At 30.6% G+C, this 22,555-nt stretch overlaps 1 protein-coding gene across 2 annotated transcripts in view; it reads right to left on the reverse strand.

Moving 5' to 3' along the window:
* LOC142332235 (uncharacterized) overlaps positions 1-22,555 on the reverse strand; it is a 670,235-nt gene that overhangs the window by 617,294 nt on the left and 30,386 nt on the right. The window lies entirely within an intron of this gene.

Genomic DNA, 22,555 nt, shown 5'->3' on the forward strand with positions numbered 1-22,555 from the left:
TTGTTGGGGATGTAGGATGTAGAGGGTATACTGAAATGAAACGACTAGCACTAGATAGGGAATCTTGGAGAGCTGCATCAAACCAGTCAAATGACTGAAGACAAAAAAAAGAAAATTAATTATTTAAATATTATTATATCCATTTTCACACACAAATATATATGAGAGGTGGCTGAAATGTAAGCCACTCGTAACTCACAAATGAACAAATAAAAGTATATTTTACTTCCTATGAAAATTTACATTTATTTTTCCAAATAGTCACCATTTACAGTTATATACATATCTCAAAATAGTGAACCAGTTTTATTATTCCATCACTGAAGAATGCCAGCAGCTTTTCCTTGATCTACAACCTCACACTGTACTTCGGTTCATCATCCACCCTGAACCCTGAATATCCCTTTTAATTGTGGAAAGAAGTTAAGAGTGCGAAGTCTGGTGATTATGAACTGTATGGAATAGGTTCAAATTTTAACTTCTCAAGAGTCTCGATGGTTGCAAGTGATATGTGTGACCAAGTGTTATCATCTTGCAGAATTATTGACTCAAGTGGATTGTCAGCACATATCCTAAGGTGTTTTAACATCTCTCTATGTATCACACACAATGTTCAGTCGATCCAGCTTCTAGATAGTCTTCTAGGTAGTATATATATATATATATATATATATATATATATATATTACGCAGGCAGGCAACGTTTAGAATATGTAAAACAAATTGTTAGGGATGTAAGATGTAGGAAGTATACTGAAATGAAACGACTAGCAGTAGATAAGGAATCTTGGAGAACTGCATCAAATCAGTCAAATGACTGAATAAAAAAAATACATAAAACAATGTGAAAGTAATTCATATAATCAACTATCTAGGAAAAACTATTGAAAATAAATTATGAAAATTTGTATAGATGTATTTACGGTGTAAGAATCGCTAAGGAAGGATTTTTTGAAATTCGAGTTTAACCGATTTAAATGGAGTAACAATAAAATTTACTAGAGAATATGAACTTTTTTTGGTGTATAATTTTCATGTGAATACCTAAAAACTAATTTCTAGATTTTTTTTAAATCTGGAGTTTAAAGGGTTAAAATTAAATTAATTTTTTTTTTAATTTCTCTTTAACAAAATGAAGGCAATAACTTGATTTTTGGTATGTGTAATCTTCATGAGAATTTAACAAAATTAAATTCTAGAATTAATGAAATTCAAAGTTTAAAGGGCATTAAATTTTACATTTTTTTTTTAATTTCTCTGTAACAGACGCAGATATCAACTTTATTATTGATGTGTGTAATCTTCATATGAATATCTAGGTTTTTGAAATTCAACCATAAAAGGGATGAAAAGGGGCCGTAATTGTAACGACAAACATATAAACAGACGAAATGTTTAAAGATTAAGTTAAAACTCACTTCGCTTGATTAATAACATTAATTAAATTACGATGAAAACATTTGAACTATTTTGCTACTGGTTTGGGAAATGAAAACTAGTTTTAATTATAGCACACCTGAATTTCTTACATCAGAAACCTAAAATTTGGCTTAAATATGTTCTTACAACTTTTTATGGTAAAAATTTCAAAAGCTAAATTATATTTTTTTTTTAAATTTGACAACAAAGCTGTTATACTTTCCTGGTATTGTTCATTTATTCTTGTATAGTGGAAATTATACATGTAAGAAAGTCGTTATATTTTACTTTTTATTCAGCTCCACCACCCACTAAAATTTTTTGATTTGTCTATTTTACTATGTTAAATAGAAGAAACTAGAAAAAAAATTCCACCGAAAAATGCACAATTAATAAAAAGTTACCTAAAATTTATTTTTTGGGAAGGGGAATTTTAATTATTATAAAATTTTATAGTGTAATATAATGCTTAAAAGTTAAATATACTAAAAAAGATTTAAAAAATTCCAAATATAGATGTTTTTAAACTGTTATCGGCTCCCTTCACCCTCAAAATTAACCAAAAAGTATTTTTTGGGGGGCCACTTGCACTAGTACTACGCTTAGGAAGACACGAAAAAAATCGGTTAAAAAATATGAAATAAATAAAAAAATAGGTTTTATACTTTTGGGGAAAAGAAAAATTTGGGGGAGTAAATTTTTTTTTATAAATTGTAAAATAAGAAGGTATACATGAAGTGAAATTAATATAAGTGGGTTTTTTTTTCTTTCAGTCATTTGATTAGTTTGCGGCAGCTCTCCAAGATTCCTTATCTAGTGCTAGTTGTTTCATTTCGGTACACCCCCTACATCCTACATCCCTAACAATTTGTTTTACATATTCCAAACGTCTGTACAATTTTTTTTCATAAGTGGAGTAATGTTTGCAAAATTTTGATAAAATTGACCCCAAAGAAACTATTTCCCCCACTCCTTGAAAATATTGACCCCTAACTCTTACCAACAAACAACTTGCCCCATATACAAAAGTCTCCTTCCAAATTTCATCAAAATTTTTAAAACCAGTCAAACGTTATTAAACTTCAAACACGCCAACACATGTACGTACGTACATTGCCGCAATGTTTTTGGGTCGTAGATCAAGAAACATCGAAAAATGAAAAACATGTTAGCTTTAAAGCTATAATGTTAGGAAAGTAAAACTTTTCTAATAAAGAAAATTCTCAAAATAACAAACTTAACCGTTATCAGGTTAGTTTTTTACTTCCTTGGTAAAGGAAGTATTGCGATCTCAAAAAATTTCGGTTTTCAGATTTCAACTGAAATATTCATTTTGACCATCCCTGAATCCGTTTTTATTAGTTTTGGCGTTACGTTTGTATGTATGTACCTCGCATAACTCAAAAACGATTAGCCATACGATGTTGAAATTTTGGCTTTAGGACTGTTGTAACATCTAGATGTTTACTTCCCATTTTGATTGCAAACGACTGAACCCAAAGTGTCAAAAAAAAGGCCAAAATCCAAAAAAATTGAATTTTGGACTTTTTCTTAATTGCAGTAATAAGCCATCACAGAGAGCTTTTCAACGATATGTCATAAGTGGTACTTATTTTTATTGGTTCCAGAATTATAGGCAAATGAAGTTTTAATTAATGAAATATATGGATTTTATAATCGAGAAGCACATGGGTCCGAATCGGACTTCATCTCCGTTTTTTTAACTTTTTTTTTTTTAATTTAAATATATCGTAAAAATATATAAATTATAATTCAGTTTACCAACCAATTTAATTAATTATTATTTTCTAGAGCTTTCGGAGGTTATTTTTCCATCTTCAGGAACACGTGATAAACTTGTATATAAGTATTCACTTCTCATATTAATTTTATATAAATTAAAATAAAAATAAAATAAAATTTCCATAAATATACGACAATTCAGACGCTTTTATCGACTAGACGTACAAATTTTATGACATAACTTGACGATCGATTGTTACTTTTATAGAAATTTTATTTTATTTTTATTTTAATCTACATCAAATTAATATGTGAAGTGAATATTTTTATACAAGTTTATTAGATGTTCCTGAAGATGGAAAAATAACTTCCGTAAGCGCTAAAACATGATAATTAATTACATTGGTTGGTAAGCGGAATTATAATTTATCTATTATATATACCAATGGGCCACGCTAAATAAAATTATTTTTAATATATTAATTTATTAATAATTATTAACCTCTGATTATACAAAAAATTTTACGATAAATAATAATTCAATAATAAAAAAAGAATGTGGATATTTAATTTTATAGGCGTACGAGGGACTATGAGATTTTTTTTTGAAATTTAAACTAAATAAATTCTATACAACCATCAATACACCATCGATAATTGTGATTAGATACCAATTTTAAAGTTAAAATCGTTACGGCGCTTTAAACTAACTTCATTTATAGGCAAAAACATATCAGTAATGTATTGTTTTTTAAAGACTGCAATAAATAAATATTAACTTCCAACATTGTGTACAACGTCAAACAAGTTTTTCATTGAGTTGGATCTTAATAAATAAAACTGCACTATATAAAATAAAAATAAAAAAAAATCTATAAACTAGAGTGTTTAGATCTCTCGTTATATTAACTCTCCGTATATTATATTACCATGTATTTTTTCAATCAAGCATACTATAAACAAATGTTCGGCGGTCATATTAGGCGGTACGGATTAACTCACATCAATGAACATGGCAGCTGAAACCTATCAACCCTACGTTAGCTAGTCTAATACTACACCATGTTTTTTTTTTTTATGGTAAGGGTAGAAAAAAAAGGGGAGAACGTTCCTACGACATTTAAATATCCCTAGCTTAAAACCTTCCCTCTTTTTTCTTTATTACTACTAGTTCAATTCATCACTTCATCTTCTTAATATGTCTTTCTTATCCAACCCTCTAAAGTACCCATATTTTTTTATCGGCACATCATAGTTCTTTTGTTACCGACCCTTTTCACTTCTGTTTTATTTATATATTACAGAAATATCTAAAAATACAAATAATTAGCGTCGGTGTGTCATTGGATATCGTAAACGTTTTTTTTTTACAATTTTTTTCTATTCTCTTTCCTTCAATACTTTACCAATGTAAGTTTACGTTAAAACAAATTATGTAATGAAAAGTTTTGAAAAAAGAGTAAATTTAAATGCCATTATACTATAAAACGATATCGTTAAGTTATTTCCGTATACGTAACGTTTAATTTATGTAACAAAGTTACTGTTAGAAAGAAAACACAAGTCTTGTGTCGCCGGACGCAGGAAGATAAGTACAGCGGCAGGAATAGCCTTATCGTTTTTTTTAACCACTTGAGAGCAACTGGTAACCGCAAGTGACGTGGCTGAAGACTAGACCTCCTTAGTGCAACCCACCGGGTTGATCTAGTGGTGAACACAAGTCTTCCCAAATCAGCTGATTTGGAAGCCGAGAGTTCCAGCGTTCAAGTCCTAGTAAAGTCGGTTATTTTTACTATGATTTGAATACTAGATCGTGGATACCGGTGTTCTTTGGTGGTTGGATTTCAATTAACCACACATCTCAGGAATGGTCGAACTGAGAATGTACAAGACTACACATCATTTACACTCATACATATCATCCTCTGAAGAATTACATAAACGGTAGTTACCGGAGGCTAAACAGGAAAAAAAAATAAAGAAAAGACCTCCTTAGTGCAGCTTGAAGCTGATCTCCCGACGGAATCCCTCCTTGGATCATTGAAACATCACGACATCCCTCCCGGTTGTCATGATGACTCTCTCCAAGAGGGCTACCTTTCCCTTCCCTATCACCGTCTTGGTCCGGGTATGCACTCCACCCCCCTGAATCACACGCCCACCTCATAAACCTTGAGAGTCCTCAATGCGTCATCAGAACATCCTGATCCAGCTACCTACCTGGTGGACCCGAACGTCCTCAGCAAAGGCGGCAGTAATAGCCAGGATACCCCCATACCCCCACTAGATCTGCCGGCGAAAATGAGAGATTCCAGGCAGGAAAACGGCAGTTAACGCGATGTGCAGAGCCTGGAATAACAAATGGAAGAAGGCAGTTACAGGAAGATGGACATAAAGGTTCATCCGCGATGTGAGGAGTTGGATGGAAAGGAAGCATGAAAACATCAGTCATGAATTTACCAAGTTCCTCTCAGAACATAAATGCTTTTGAGACTATTTATATAGAATGAACTGGAGCAATAAAGGATCCTGCTATTACTGTGGTGGACGGGACACCGCTGAGCATGTAATATTCTTGTGCATAAGATGGAGGGGCCCCTTAAGGCCGATGTATTGGAGCAAGATCCAGTTAATGCAGATAACATAATCGGCATAATGTTAAGAGACAGGGTTTCCGGGAGTATAACAGCGACTGCTGTAACTAACACAGTTAGATCTAAGTCAAAATAACAGAAAAGGCAACCCGGAAGAACTTAGCGGTTAGCGGTAGAAGAAGTTAGCGGTTAGCGGTAGTGTAGAAGTTACTTTTAGCGGGTGAGAGCCACGCACTTGCCGTCAGAGCGGCGGTTGGAAGAGCTTATTCCCCCTATGGAAAAAAAAAAGTGTGGTTTGTTGTATCATCGTATGGCATAACAGACCGATATTTCAATTTTTTTAAACGAGGTTGATCTCAGGACTAGAGACACATCGTAACGATACGTCGTCGAGCTGAAAATACTTTGTAGCGCAAAGCATTTTCACAAATTATTAACAACGCTTGGTTTCAACAAAATGGATTAACATCATACAAAATACGAATATCGATAGTTCCTGTACGCCAATCGTTTTGTAACCGTATAATTTCGAGAAATAGTGATATTCCATGGCCTATCGGGTTTCAATATTTATTCTTCTTATGGGATTACCATAAAAAGTAACGTGTAGTATAGTAGTCGACGTGCTGTGACAGAACTAAAATTTCTATTGAAATATTGCGTCTTAAATATGCAGCGTTACACTACGAAACTGCAGGAATCTCTATGCAAAAATGGGGAGCTCATATGCAAGATGTGTTCTTCAAAAAATACATTTTGTGTATGTATTCATAACAGCATGTTTTTCTATTTACACGTTATAAAATACAATTTTTTCATAATAATATTTAATTTCAAAACTGTCTGTGTCGCTCAGTATTATTTTCCGTAATATCATTTCATATGTTTATATTTTAAATAATTACTACGTTACTTTAATAAAATCAATATTTTATTTAATAATTCATTTTGTTATTTATTTGATATTTGATAGTTGATATTTTGAACTAGTTTATACTATTGTTTTCCAGGTAAATTATAATTCCTTTTTTTATATCTATATAGTTCCGTTATCTACTCATTCATTCATAAGCCAGTATCCTGTATAATATATCACAATGTAACGATAAAAATAAACGATTTATTTCATTAATTTTTATATTCCTAGTCTTCAAGGAAAAATAATAAATAATGAAATTAGTAAAAACAAAATCCCTTTCAGCACGCCGGAAGGTGGAAGTAGATTTCACCAGTGCTAAGTAGGGGATAAAAAATATTTCCAACTTAAAGTTAACAAAAACTTCAAATTTACACAATACGACAATTGTTACATGTGAAAAAAGTTTCACGTGTTTTAGCATACGATAAGCCCCATCTTACAATTCCAGCAACATTTTGATCATCCCTTGCCTTAAGAATTGGTCATATCAAAAATTGTTTCACACAAAAGTTTTAAGTAATGTTTAGAGAACTAAGAACCACTTTAAACCGATTCGTTACTGTGTCTATTAAGGGAGGTAAGATTTTTTTATCTTCGAAACCCCCTTTTTCACCCCTTGGGCCAATGGTTGGTGATATCAAAAAACTTTACTAAATATGTTTTAGGTCCTTATCCAAAAAAATAGTAAGAACTTTGGACGAATTCGATGTTTTACTTAATAAAAAGGTTATAGTGTTTTTTTTTTAAAGACCCCCATGGTCCGATTTTGCCCACTAACGAACTCGACCGAGATTTTGGGTCGTTATATTTTAATTATCAATATGAAAGTGATTGGCGGAAAATTACGGCAGTTATCGTGTCCACAAGAAAATGAAACATTTATATATATATATATATATATAGATATTTACACTGACGGTGGTTCTGGAGTCTGGGGGATGTGAAACGCGAAGATATGTCGAAATTTTCCGGAAGAGTCATGGTACCCATTATAATAGGTAGCTTGTTTTCTTACGAAATCTACCTAAACTGATTTGTAGAATCTAAAAACTCACGGTTAGTATGTTACTTAAGTGATAATATATACTAAGAAAAATTTTTTTCTACAAATGAAATCTACATAACGAGTAATTATAAAGTGTGTGTGAGTGTTGTACAGATCCGCGCACGCCTGGTAGGAGATCATACATCAGAATAGATATTCGCAGATTAAAGAAATTTAATGATTCTATAACACCTACCTTTTAAACAGATGATAAATAATTTTATAATAGAAACAATTTCCTACTTCCTCACATTTACATTTTAATCATAAAAATATAATGGAATAGAAATAACATGAATCACTTGCATAGTGAAACTAATAGGGATTCATTAAAAAGATATTTCTATGATTCATATAAAATAAAATGCTTGTCATAACTATGAACAACAAAAATGAATCGTACAAAAAACATTTTCTAGTAAAATAATCCTAATTTACCATGAAATAAAATCAGTCATTTAAGTAACATTATTATAATAAAGTGTTAATTTTACTCCCACCAAACAAAAAAAGAAAGAAAAAAGTTTATTCATGAAATGTTGAAACACGTAACACATTCACGAAGAATGTAACAAACTTTTAGGAAATGTTCTATTGAAGAAAATAAAGAAGACATTTAATATAAACATAGTTTCTGAAACGGTTCGTTAGCAAGTATCAACTAGCGAAAGATTTCGTCCTGATTTTTCTATCTTTAATAAAATTAAACCTGAGTGTAATTCCAGAAACCCAAATTAAGGGACGGTTTTAAATAAAGAAATAGAAAAAAATATACGTTGCAGAACTATATTTTTCCAAAAATGTTAGATAAAAGACAAAAATATTGAGGGGTCAAAACACACACAATTTTATGTTTGATGTAAAAAACTATGTTGAATGGATAATATACGTATAAAACTTTTAAACAAAACTTGTAGAGAATTTGATTTCGAGTAAACTGGTATGAAAACCTCCACAGAAACCAAATGCAAACGTAAGAATTTCTAAATTTATTATTAAAAATCACGAAACATAACAAAAATATGGCAAACAATATGTTATGACTCCAGTGTTGTGTTTCTTATCCCAGATTTCCCGAAAACTACCAAAAATTCAGTTTTGAGACCAATTTTTTTAATTTTTTAGGTCAAATTTCCCATAAAAGCACTAAATTTACTACTTAATTTGGTTCCCAAGAATTACAATCCGGTTTAGATTTATCAAATCTAGATGAAATTGTTCGCCGGCCGACACTCGCTAATGAAGCCTTTCAGAACAGATGTTTATATGAACTTTCTTCTGCATTTTCATCATGCTCTTAAAATTTGTTACATTCTTTACGAATCACACTGTATAATGCATTGTACATTCTTATTTTATAAATAATCGTTTAAATATAATAACTGACTTAAAAATAAAATAATACAATTTCTTTAATCTAATTGGCTGGTTTCGTATCTACAAACAAACATTTTTTTTTATTTATTATTATTGTATTAACACTCTAATTATATGATAATATATTAAAGCAAGTCTATTACCAATCCAAAAAAATCTAGGAAAAATAATAAAATTCAGAATAAAATTTGTTGGAAGAAATTTTTTTTTTCAGTTAATCACTAAACGGGAAATTTCTTGGATACTAAATGGGAAATTTGGGCGCACGCCTGTGCATTCACACATTCGAAGAAAAGAGGGAGAGAGATAAAGAGGCATACATGCACGCACGCGTGCGCTAATGTATTATACATAAAAAAAAGAAATTCGTAATGTTATGGGTTTACTACTAAGAGAAATCCAATTTCAAAATAAATGTAAAACAAATGTTATGAAATACGACAGGAAGAAAAATAATAAATTCAATATTAAGACAGACAACCAAAGTATACCAAAAATTCCAAAATTTTATTTCATATGTAATAAAATTATAAAGAACGGAAGGAGTTAAAGCAAATATCAAAAACATATTACCATAAACTAGCCGACACTCACATAGAAAAAAATTTTTTTCCCTTTTTAGCCTCTGGGAATCACCGTCAGGTATTATTTCAGAGGATGAATGAGAATATATTTGAGTGTAAGTGCAGTCCTGTACAATCTTAGGTCGACCATTTTCGAGATGTGTGGTTAATTGAAACGCCGATATCCACGATCTAGTATTCAAATCCGTATAAAAATAAGTGCCTTTACTAGGATTTGAACGTTGGAACTCTCGAATTTGAAATTAGCTGATTTGCGAAGACGCGTTCATCACTACACCAACCCGGTGGGTTCATAGAAAAAAAATCTGCCAATATTAAAATGTACATTTAAAAATTAAAAATAAATTCTTGAATATATAAGTGTTTTTTATATCTGTGCACGCAACGAAGTGTCGTCATCAGCACTATGACATGATATTTATATTTTTAATTAATAAGCATACAGGAAAGTTAAGGAAACTTTTGGGGTACATAAATTAAAATCTAATAATGTGTTAAACAAAGATGGTACACCAATATATAATACGAAAGGTAAAGTCGATAGATGGGTGGAATATATTGAAGAGTTATACGGAGGAAATGAATTAGAAAATGGTGTTATAGAGGAAGAAGAGGAAGTTGAGGAGGATCAAATGGGAGAAACAATACTGAGATCTGAATTTAAGAGAGCATTAAAAGATTTAAATGGCAGAAAGGCTCCTGGAATAGACGGAATACCTGTAGAATTACTGCGCAGTGCAGATGAGGAAGCGATTGATAGATTATACAAACTCGTGTGTAATATTTATGAAAAAGGGGAATTTCCGTCAAACTTCAAAAAAAGTGTTATAGTCATGATACCAAAGAAAGCAGGGGCAGATAAATGTGAAGAATACAGAACAATTAGTTTAACTAGTCATGCATCAAAAATCTTAACTAGAATTCTATACAGAAGAATTGAGAGGAGAGTGGAAGAAGTGTTAATGGAAGACCAATTTGGTTTCAGGAAATGTATAGGGACAAGGGAAGCAATTTTAGGCCTCAGATTAATAGAAGGAAGATTTAAGAAAAACGAACCAACATACTTGGCGTTTATAGACCTAGAAAAGGTATTCGATAACGTAGACTGGAATAAAATGTTTAGCATTTTAAAAAAATTAGGGTTCAAATACAGAGATACAACAACAATTGCTACCAAACTGCAACAGTAATAATTGAAGAACATAAGAAAGAAGCCGTAATAAGAAAGGGAGTCCGACAAGGATGTTCCCTATCTCCGTTACTTTTTAATCTTTACATGGAACTAGCAGTTAATGATGTTAAAGAACAATTTAGATTCGGAGTAACAGTACAAGGTGAAAAGATAAAGATGCTACGATTTGCTGATGATATAGTAATTCTAGCCGAGAGTAAAAAGGATTTAGAAGAAACAATGAACGGCACAGATGAAATCCTACGCAAGAACTATCGCATGAAAATAAACAAGAACAAAACAAAAGTAATGAAATGTAGTAGAAATAACAAAGATGGACCACTGAATGTGAAAATAGAAGGAGAAAAGATTATGGAGGTAGAAGAATTTTGTTATTTGGGAAGTAGAATTACTAAAGATGGACGAAGCAGGAGCGATATAAAATGCCGAATAGCACAAGCGAAACGAGCCTTCAGTAAGAAATATAATTTGTTTACATCAAAAATTAATTTAAATGTCAGGAAAAGATTTTTGAAAGTGTATGTTTGGAGTGTCGCTTTATATGGAAGTGAAACTTGGACGATCGGAGTATCTGAGAAGAAAACATTAGAAGCTTTTGAAATGCGGTGCTATAGGAGAATGTTAAAAATCAGATGGGTGGATAAAGTGACAAATGAAGAGGTATTGCGGCAAATAGATGAAGAAAGAAGCATTTGGAAAAATATAGTTAAAATAAGAGACAGACTTATAGGCCACATACTAAGGCATCCTGGAATAGTAGCTTTAATATTGGAAGGACGGGTAGAAGGGAAAAATTGTGTAGGCAGGCCACGTTTCGAATATGTAAAACATATTGTTAGGGATGTAGGATGTAGAGGGTATACTGAAATGAAACGACTAGCACTAGATAGGGAATCTTGTAGAGCTGCATCAAACCAGTCAAATGACTGAAGATAAAAAAAAATGACGATGCCGGATGGTCAAATAAATATGTTCTGTTTCCAACCACGAAAGCACAAAATATGTGGAAAGTGTATTCTTTATTGACCACAGGACTCAAGAACAACAGGAAAAAGAAAAAGAAAAAGAGATCCTCCATTAAGGATGATGAATATTAAATAGAAGATAAAATTTGAAGTGAGGAGATTTAATGATAAATTTGACAGTATCCTATTGAGACAAGCTAGATTTATGGCGGTTATACTAAGTGATCCAGGTTCGATTAATTTATTAAAGGAAGATGCCAATAAAACAAAAACTAAATACATATCAATTAAACATTAGTACATATCAGAAAGGATTACAAAGGATTAAACTAGTCACGTAAAGATTAAAAAAAAAAATTATCATTAATATGTGTAGTAAAAAGCAATTAAAAAACCGGCAATGAACAGTATAACGTTTTTATTTTATATATAAAGGTTTAACGAATTAAATTTTAGGTTTCTGGGAGTGAAAGTGAAGGGTAGGAATTAGCAGTATTGGTAGAGAGGTATTAGGTTATTTTTGTGACTTTACTGATAAAGTATTAAAAATCTGATATTGAAAAATTCTTTTTTGAGGACTCCCATAGTCAAGCGGAAACAACATTTGGGCAAAATTAATTTTTAAAATGATAATCCAAAAATGGTGATAATAAATTTTAAAAAAGAAACTTTAAAATTGTTTAAAAATACAATGGTTCAAGCCACAATTTTAAATAAAAAAAGTTGTTATTTTGTAGGAAGGAGAAAATTTGGGTATTTTTTTTTTTCATTAAATATTAAAGATTAAGGTCTAAGAAAAATTAAAGTTTTTTTTACATTTTTAATTTAACATAAGTTTATAAAAAGTTTTTAATTAAAAATATATTTTTTAATTCTAATGAGTTCAAAGAAACATAAAAGGTACTAAATATGGTTTTTTCCAGGTTTCAATGACAAATATGGTATTGTACGGTTTTTACGTTTTAACATTAAAAAAAATCATAAAAATTTCCGTTATATGTATTTCAAATTGAGTTAACACTAAAATTCATTGAAAATGGTCCAAAAAAATTTCTACTTAAAGTAAGGTGAGTAGCATTAAATTTTGGGAAAAATTAAAGAGTAGAGTAATTTTTCACAATTTTGTATTTTTATATAGTGGTAGTAGAGATTTAATACAACCAGTTTTAATAATTACAATTAACTGAGCTTTAGTACGATGAAAGTATTTATTACAACATTTAAAATTCTAAAAATTTAAAGTAAATCTGAATTAAGGAAAGGATAGTAGTCAACATTATTTTAAAACGGTTTTCTCTTCATACCTTGAAAACACGTTGACTAAAAATGTTGAATACTAATAACAATTCCATATCAAAGATTAATTCTAATCAAAGAAACATACTCAAAAAGTAATTAAATGATGTGAATCACCTAGTATTTTCCAGTATAAAACTTAACAAAGAGAAAGATTTTAATTAAATATCCTCGATACCAGAAATATATTTTAATTTATATTAAAATTTAATAATCAAATATAAAATCTGTTACATCTTTCAAAATTAAATCAAATATATTTAGGAAAAGGATTTCAATTCTTTAATTCGAATTACTTACGATATGTTAAATATTAACTTTCTTCCTAAAATTATGTACAAATGATATGAATATTGTGCTAAAAAAATAGTATCTTTATTTAATTTCATTTACTATTTTCTATTATCTATGTCATAGATAATTATGACATCGATGATTATTATGTATCGGTTACATAAATTACAAATTTACTAAATAAAATAAAATTTTTGCTTATTCATTTCTTGGTAAGAACTAGTTACTAGTTCTTATACATGAATCATATACATGATTCTATTGTAGCCTAAATGAACTTCCTGAGATTTGGTTAGCAAACTCAATAATCTAGTAGCATAAAGTTAGAAAGGAAATCCGGCCGGTAAAATATATTTTTTTAAATATTTCCCAGCGTATCATCATCCTTCAAAAATAAACAACTTCTAAACCAACCTAAAATTAATACTCAATTTTTTTTCTTTCTTTCTGTTTAGCTTCCGGAACCACCGTTAGGATTACTTCAGAGAATGCTATGTAAATAAAGTGTACTCTTGTACAGTCTCAGGTCGACCATTTATGAAATGTATGGTTAATTGAAACCCAACTGCCAAAGAACACCGGTATCCATTATCTAGTATTCAAATCCATATAAAAGGCTTTACTAGGATTTAAACCATATAACTATCCACATTAAAATCAGCTGATTTGCGAAAAAGCGTTCACAACTAGACCAGCCCGGTGGGTAATTATTTCAACTGATCATGAGATTTTTATTAAATTTAAAATAATTTTTGTATATAATATTGAAATTTATAAACTACTTTAAAAGCTTTCTAGGCTTATAGAACGTGCCGGCCTCCATGGCATGAGTGGTAGCGTCTCAGACTTTCACCCGGAGGTCCTGGGTTCAAATCCCGGTCAGACACGGAATTTTTCATACACGCTACAAAACATTCATCTCATTCTCTGCGGAAAAAATGCTTAACAGCGGACCCGGGGTTAAAAAAAAAATTACTACATTTGTACTTTCCCGTCCAGTGCTATAGCAGAGCTAAAGCTTTAGAAAAGAAAGTATCGTAATCGGTCCAGTTTGGACATATGCAGTTATCACCGTATCTTGAGGTTTTGATACTTAAGGAACCCAAAAAACAGGATGGAAATTTTCTGATGTTAATCTTAATTCGGTGTTGGCCTCTAAATCAACTTATATCGCCAGAACTACTGAATCGATTTTGACCAAACTGAGTCAGATTACTTCTATATTTGTGGTACTGATGTCTAAATTTTCAACTTAAAAATCAAGATGGTGTAGCTATACAGCAAGGTCCACCTAAGTATCTCGAGATTTCGCCTAATTAAAAGTCATATTTTTCTAAGGCATATTTGTTAACAATTAAAAAATATCTACATAATATAATCTACAAAAAAATGTTTTTGCAAAATCGCACCCCCACCACAAAAAATGTCTAAACTACTATTATGTTTTGTGTTGTGATGTCTAATGTGAGCGGTAGAACCAACCCACCGGGTTGGTCTAGTGGTAAACGCGTCTTCCCAAACCAGCTGATTTGGAAGTCGAGAGTTCCAGCGTTTAAGTCCTAGTAAAGGCAGTTACTTTTATAAGGATTTGAATACTACATCGAGGATACTGTTGTTCTTTGGTGGTTAGGTTTCAATTAACCACATATCTCAGGAATGGTCGAACTGAGACTGTACAAGATTACACTTCATTTACACTCATATATATCATCCTCAGAAGTATTACCTGAACGGTAATTACGGGGAGGCTAAACAGGAAAAAGAAACACATAAGTAATCGGCCTTAGTTAAATCAAACACGAGATAAAAACATAAAAAATCCAAAATAATATTTAACTTATGTAAAAATAGTGTAAAACTTATGTAGAAAAGTTTTTTCAAAATTTTATTAAGTGCACTCTTTTGTCATAAAGTAAAACAATAAAAAAAAAAAGTAAAATAGAGTTTTTTTAATATGGAATTATCTAATACTAAGAATAGAGGAATCATAGAAAATAAAATGAATAAATCAAACAAAAGTAACTTAGGATAATTCATTCAATAACGGAATGAAGTGTAGAAAGTTAAAACTCTATTCTAAGATAAAGAGTTAGAATAAATAACGTAAATAATTGATGATGTACGATGTAACAAATAAGTTTGGTAGGCGGGGGAAATTGAAAGGTATGATAAAGCACACCAAAAGAAAAAAAATGAATCATAAAAAAGCTATCTAAAACAGTCATTATTATCAAACCTCTTTTTATACTAAATCGGTATACACGGTATACCGAAATTCCGTAAAATCTATAATGATTTATACTTAATAAGTAGGCTTAAATTTAGATAAATCACGGATTAAAAAAAATAATAAAAAAAAGATTTAATAATATAATAGCCGCCAATGAGAACATTTAGAACTATACAATATCATAAGTATAAAAAATTTTTTTTTTAACCATTTATAGTTAATATATTATGATTAAGAAGAAAACATTTTGTGTGATGATCTCATCGTGTAATTTAAACACGTAGGTTTCGATCAGTATAATCATAGTATATAAAAAAAATTCTTTCTTTCTCTCTCTATCTTCCTATCTTACGATTTAATGTTTATAACCTAACCAAAGCTACCATTAATAAGGTAGTAAATAAAAGCAGTAACCAGAGAAATATATGTATCTACAGTATTTTTTTTTATCTTAGTCATTTGACTGGTTTGATGCAGTTCTCCAAGATTTCTTATCTAGTGCTAGTCGTTTCATTTCAGTATACCCTCTACATCCTGCATCCCTAACAATTTGTTTTATATATTCCAAACGTTGCCTACCTGCACAATTATTTCCTTCTACCGTCCCTCCAATATTAAAGCGACTATTCCAGTATGCCTTAATATGTGGTCTATAAGTCTGTCTCTTCTTTTAACTATATTACTCTAAATCCTTCTTTCTTCATCGATTTGCCTCAACACCTCTTCATTTGTCACTTTATCTATCAGTCTGATTTTTAACATTCTCCTGTAGCACCGCATTTCTAAAGCTACTAATCTTTTCTTCTCAGGTACTCCGATCGTCCAAGTTTTACTTCCATATAAAGCGACGCTCCAAACATATACTTTCAAAAATCTTTTCCTGAAATTTAAATTAATTTTTGATGTAAATAAATTATATTTCTGACCGAAAGCTTGTTTTGCCTGTGCTATTCGCAATTTTATATCGCTCCTGCTTCGTCCATCTTTAGTAATTCTACTTCCCGAATAACAAAATTCTTCTTCCTCCATAATCTTCTCTCTTCCTGTTTTCACATTCAGTGGTCCATCTTTTTTATTTCTACTACATTTCATTACTTTCGTTTTGTTCTTGTTTATTTTCATGCGATAGTTCTTGCGTAGGACTTCATCCATGCCGTTCATTGTTCCTTCTAAATCCTTTTTACGCTCAGCTCGAATTATTATATCATCAGCAAATCGTAGCATCTTTATCTTTTCACCTTGAACTATTACTCCGGATCTAAATTCTTCTTTAACATCATTAACTGCTAGTTTTATGTAAAGATTAAAAAGTAACGGGGATAGGGAACATCCTTGTCGGACTCCCTTTCTTATTATGTCTTCTTTCTTATGTTCTTCAATTATTACTGTTGCTGTTTGGTTCCTGTAAATGTTAGTAATTGTTCTACTATCTGTGTATTTGAACCCTATTTTTTTATTCCAGTCTACGTTATCGAATGCATTTTCTAGGTCTATAAATGCTAAGTATGTTGGGTTTTTTTCTTTAATCTTCCTTCTACTATTAATCTGAAGCCTAAAATTGCTTCCCATGTCCCTTTACTTTTTGTGAAACCAAATTGTTTCTCTTCTCCTAACACTTCTTCCACTCTCCTTTCAATTCTTCTGTACAGAATTCTAGTTTAGATTTTTGATGCATGATTAGTTAATTGTTCTGTATTCTTCACATTTATCTGCTATAGAGGAAGATCAACTATAGTAAAAGCATTAATAAATGATGTTGCTTTTAAACAAACAAATCGATTTATACAATCCAGCTTTACCCGGGTTTATTCTCCCTTAATAGTTATCAATTTTTCCGAATTACCTCGACTACCTGAAATTAAGACTGAAGTAATAAACCAAAAAGCAAGTTTCTATTACAACGGTTCCACACCTAATGATTAATCCGGTGTACGATTTTTTTTTAAATTTATTGTACTTAGTTTGAACTATTATAGTATCTACAAACCGAATAAACAACAAAAACAAACAAGTAGAACTATATTAGCCGGTAAAGCAAATCGCAAACAAGGTGGTTCTGAATGAATATAAATTGTTTGATTTTGATGACAATGTAGTCGAAAATAAACACAACAATTCTAACACCAGACAGCGTGGTTGCCACGTCCTCCTATCAAGGAATAGACAAAACGATAGTGTATCACAACTAAAGAAACAATATTATATTTGTTTATGCTAATAAAATTTAATTATGTATAAATTATTAAAACGTATTCACATTTATCACATCATAAATTATAGTCTAAACCTATTAACTAATGCAAGATAATAACATATTTTATTACATAATTAATTAATGCATTTCAATTTTAATTATAAATTGTTTTATTTTTATTTATTTATTTTTTTTTTAATGTAAGTGTAACGTTTATGATTTTCTGCTTGTGTTAACAAAATAGCAAGACCTGAATAATATGAATTGTTTATTTATTATAAACAATAGAAACCAAGTCGAATTTAAAGGCAATACTATTGCATTGCCTATAGTAGTAATGTTTACAAAATAATAAATTCTAATTGGTTAGAAATCGACATTTATTTATTACTAACCCGCATCTTAAAAACTCCTTGAGTCGATCTTTAATATTCTCAGCTACATTGAAAGTCGTAATAATAAAAAAAAAAACTAAAAACCTTTTTCTTGTTTCAATAAAAAAGCGACATTCAAAGTTATATATCTACTAGCCGGTCAAAGGTCGCTTCGCTTGGCCTACCCGGCTAGTCAGGGCTCCGCTTCCTAAACTCCCACTGTATTCTTTATCCTCATGATTGAGAGAAACATTCTGATAAATAACAATCAAAGCCTGCCTCCAAGGCATGAGTGTTAGCGTTTCAAATTTACAAATCGGGTTCGAATCCCGGTAGGGTATGATATTTTTCATACGCTACAAATTTTCATTTGGGCTAAATGACCACAGTAGTCGATACTCGCACATCTCATAAAAAAATTAATTAAAGTAAACAAATTTTACGAATAACTGAAGAAGAAATTAGATTAAAAAATAGAATATTAATAACGAATGTTACTATACTACCAGTAGTAACTTTCATTAACTCACCGGGTTGTCTAGTGGTGAACGCGTCTTCCCAAATAAGCTGAATTGGAAGTCGAGAGTTCCAGCGTTTAAGACCTAGTAAAGTCAGTTACTTTTATACGGATTTGAATACTAGATCGTGGATACCGGAGTACTTTAGTGGTTGGGTTTCAATTAACCACACAGCTCAGGAATGGTCGAACTGAGACTGTACAAGACTACACTTCATTTAAACTCATACATATCATCCCCTGAAGTAATACTTGAACGGTAATTCCCGGAGGCTAAACAAGAAAAGAAAGTAGTAATTTTCGATACTATTTTAGCCTGTTCGTAGACGTTCAACGAAGACAACTTCAACCCCAAAGAAGCTAAGGTCTCAATTTATAGTTAAAAAACTTTCCCTGGAATAATACAAATTTATCCTGAATACTTTAAAGCAATCGATCGGTTGGTTCTCGCGTGAAGCTGTTGTAAACGGACAGACAGAACTCGCAAAAAAATTTAAATATTAGATAATGTAATATTTATAGTTATTTTCAAAAAAACATTAAATATATATGTATATACTGGCGTAATTTGCGCACCTCAATTTTTAAACAACATTTTAAAAAAACCATTCAAAAATAAAATATTTAGTCAAATAAATATAATTTCCTCACTGATTACCACATTTTAATTTCATTATAAATCTATAAAATCGTTCCCTTGCGTAAATCAAGCATATATTTTTTATAAAAAATATTGGTAATATAAGAGTGTGAATTACTCTAGTAAATAATATATTTATAATTTGATTTATTTTTATTAAGATAAACTTAATTTCTGTATAATTTTAAAATGTTCTAAAATATATAATATATTATATATTTATAATTGTATTTATGATTGATTAAAAATCTAATCATGTGCACTCAGTATTGACTGGTCCACTCTATACGTAAATTGTTTACAATAGTGTATGTAAAATCTAAATACGGGTCCCCTTACAAGCTGCACTTGCCTGCTCTAACCATCCACTCCTATACCTTGGCATGCAGAACAAATGCTACTGGTTGTGACAAAAGGAAGATCTCCAAATGATACTGCTTGTTTTTATTACGATTTTATTTTATTTTTTGTAATTGTTTATTCTACCATTCACTTATTTTTGTTATTTATTTAAATTTGTCGTTTAGTTATTAATTATTTATTTCATCTATTTATTTATTCTACTGCATTCATTTATTTCAGCTACTATATAAATTATTATATATGAAATCATTTATGTTTCAGATTTATAAAATGTGAGTACTAATTAAACTTTACGTTTTACGTTTAGCATAATACGAACTTATAATTCTGTAGTATTGATAATTTTTTTTTTAGAATAAATCTAATAATGATTACAATTATATTATTTTTACACACGTTTCTTTAACACTTTATTTATTTTTGTATTATTTTGTACAATTTAATTATTTTATTTAGTTGTTTTGTAGGCCAACAAAGCTAACCAACTAGGGTTGGTCTAGTGGTGGACGCGTCTTCCTAAATTAGCTGATTTGGAAGTCCAGAGTTCCAGCGTTCAAGTCCAAGTAAAGTCAGTTACTTTTATACGGATTTGAATACTAGATCGAGGATCTAGGAGGAGTACTTTGGAGTACTTTCCTTCTCAGGAATTGTCAACCTGAGACTGTACAAGACTATAACTTCATTTACACTCATACGTATCCTCATTCATCCTCTGAACGGTAATTCCAGAGGCTAAACAGGAAAAAGAAAGAAGAAGAAGGCCTACAAAGCTAAAAAAATATTAGTTATGAAGTTGTAAAAAACGTTGTAACCGAGTAGGCCGGTTTCGAACACGTGCCCAATTCACAACATTTTCACACTTTCACAAGCTACAGCTCCAAAAAGGTAAGTCGTTCAAGAAAATCGTTTAAATAAAAGTTGTCAGTTTTTTTGAGATTAACAACTTTACCAAATGCAATACAGACGAAAAACAATGTTTTCCGGTGAAAAAACACGCTTTTTACAACTTCAGCGCCACCTAGTATTTCAATTTCAAATTATACGGCATAACTTAAAAGACATTAATTATAGAGGAAATGTCCTCTACATTTTTTGTTTGAAATTTTTTTCTCTAAAATGCATAGATTCAGAGAAAAACGCATTTCAAAAACGTTTTGAATTTTTCAAAATTCTATGGGGGGGGGATGTTAAAAATCTGGAGTTAAGCTTCCCTCATCACCCCCTAACATATGGAAAAACCATCAATCGCTAGGTAAGGATTTTCAAATAAAATACAAATTGACTGTACTACTTCATATACATCTTGAACAAAATAAAGAATTTTATTTGTAATAAAATACCACAATATGTTTAGCTACAATAATAGTGACGTGATAATTATATACGGTGCAAGTCAGTAAATTAATTGATGTGACTTTTGGAATACACTACTATGGCTGCTGATGTGAGGAGAAGTCGAGTGGTGTTAAGAGTAGTGGAGGGGATGCCATAACGTACTATAGACCCGCCTTCAGATATTACATACATTATATAAGTATGCTCTAATAAAAAGATAGACAGCAGCCATCAAAGTAATGGATAAACAATATGATTTTTTTTTTATACTTCATTCAGGGATGGTTATTAATATATCCTCCTCTATGATAAGAAGGTTAATAAAAATAATAATCATAAAATTGTTTAGATAAGAGTTGTTGAAGATTATGTGAAAATCATACAAAAAAAAAATGACTTATGAAACTATTATTAATATATAATACATAGAAAACACTCAAGAACAAAAAATAAAAGTCTACAATAATATGCATTAAAGTGTTACGAAATAAACAGCTTATCTCTGATAAGTTTTATCTTCCGAACCACTTGATTTGAAAATCGTTTTTTGCGTTTCAATATATCTGAAATAAAAATTGATATAAAGTACTTTATTTTTTCCTGTTTTCCTAGTGGTGCAATTTTAATGATTTTTGATTTAGTTGATTATATTTTTTTAAAAAATCACCGTTAAAAAAGGCTTTTAACTATTACAAACTATCAAAAATCCAGGCTTTATAGTAAGAGAATTACAGTCTCTTCACTGTGTTATATAGCAAAAACCACTGATCATACATACACGCACTGTATTCAGTACTTTTCAAGAAGATGCCCGCCGAAGAAAGGCGTTCTGTAGTTAATCAGTCAGTCGCTGTAGTTAGTTGTTAGGTGGCGCCACTTAAAGGCTATTTTCAAATTAGAAAATAAATAAAATTGTAAATAATATAATCTAAGCAAACTTAACCTAAGCTCGCTAGTCAAGGTTAGCGAGTGTAGGGTAAGGTTGGTTAATTATAAACCAAACTTATGTTTGTTTAATTATTACAAAACTTTTTTGGTTTTTTTAAATTTATTTTTATTTTGGTACTTTTGGCTCTATCTAACAACTGACTAACTACAGATCGCCTTTTAAACATCTTGTGGTGGGCGTCGTTTTGAAAAGATGCCAGCGTATATTTTCTTCCGTTTTGAAAATATACATCATGACAACAGCACATAGAAAGAAAAGGATGAGGAAGCTAATGAAATTTCTAAAGAAAGAAAGAGAGTGTAATATATTTGGCTTCATACTTTCTTTTTTCCTATTTAGCCTCCGGAAATGAACGTCAGGTATTATTACTTCAGAGGATGAATGAGGATGATATGTATGAGTGTAAGTGAAGTCTAGTCTTGAACAGTCTCAGCTCGACCATTTCTGAGATGTGTGGTTAACTGAGAGCCAACCAACAAAAAGAACACCGGTAACTATGATCTAGTATTCAAATCCGTATAAAAG

Source organism: Lycorma delicatula, chromosome 11 (assembly GCF_047948215.1).
Source record: "Lycorma delicatula isolate Av1 chromosome 11, ASM4794821v1, whole genome shotgun sequence".
NCBI classification, from domain to species: Eukaryota; Metazoa; Arthropoda; class Insecta; order Hemiptera; family Fulgoridae; genus Lycorma; species Lycorma delicatula.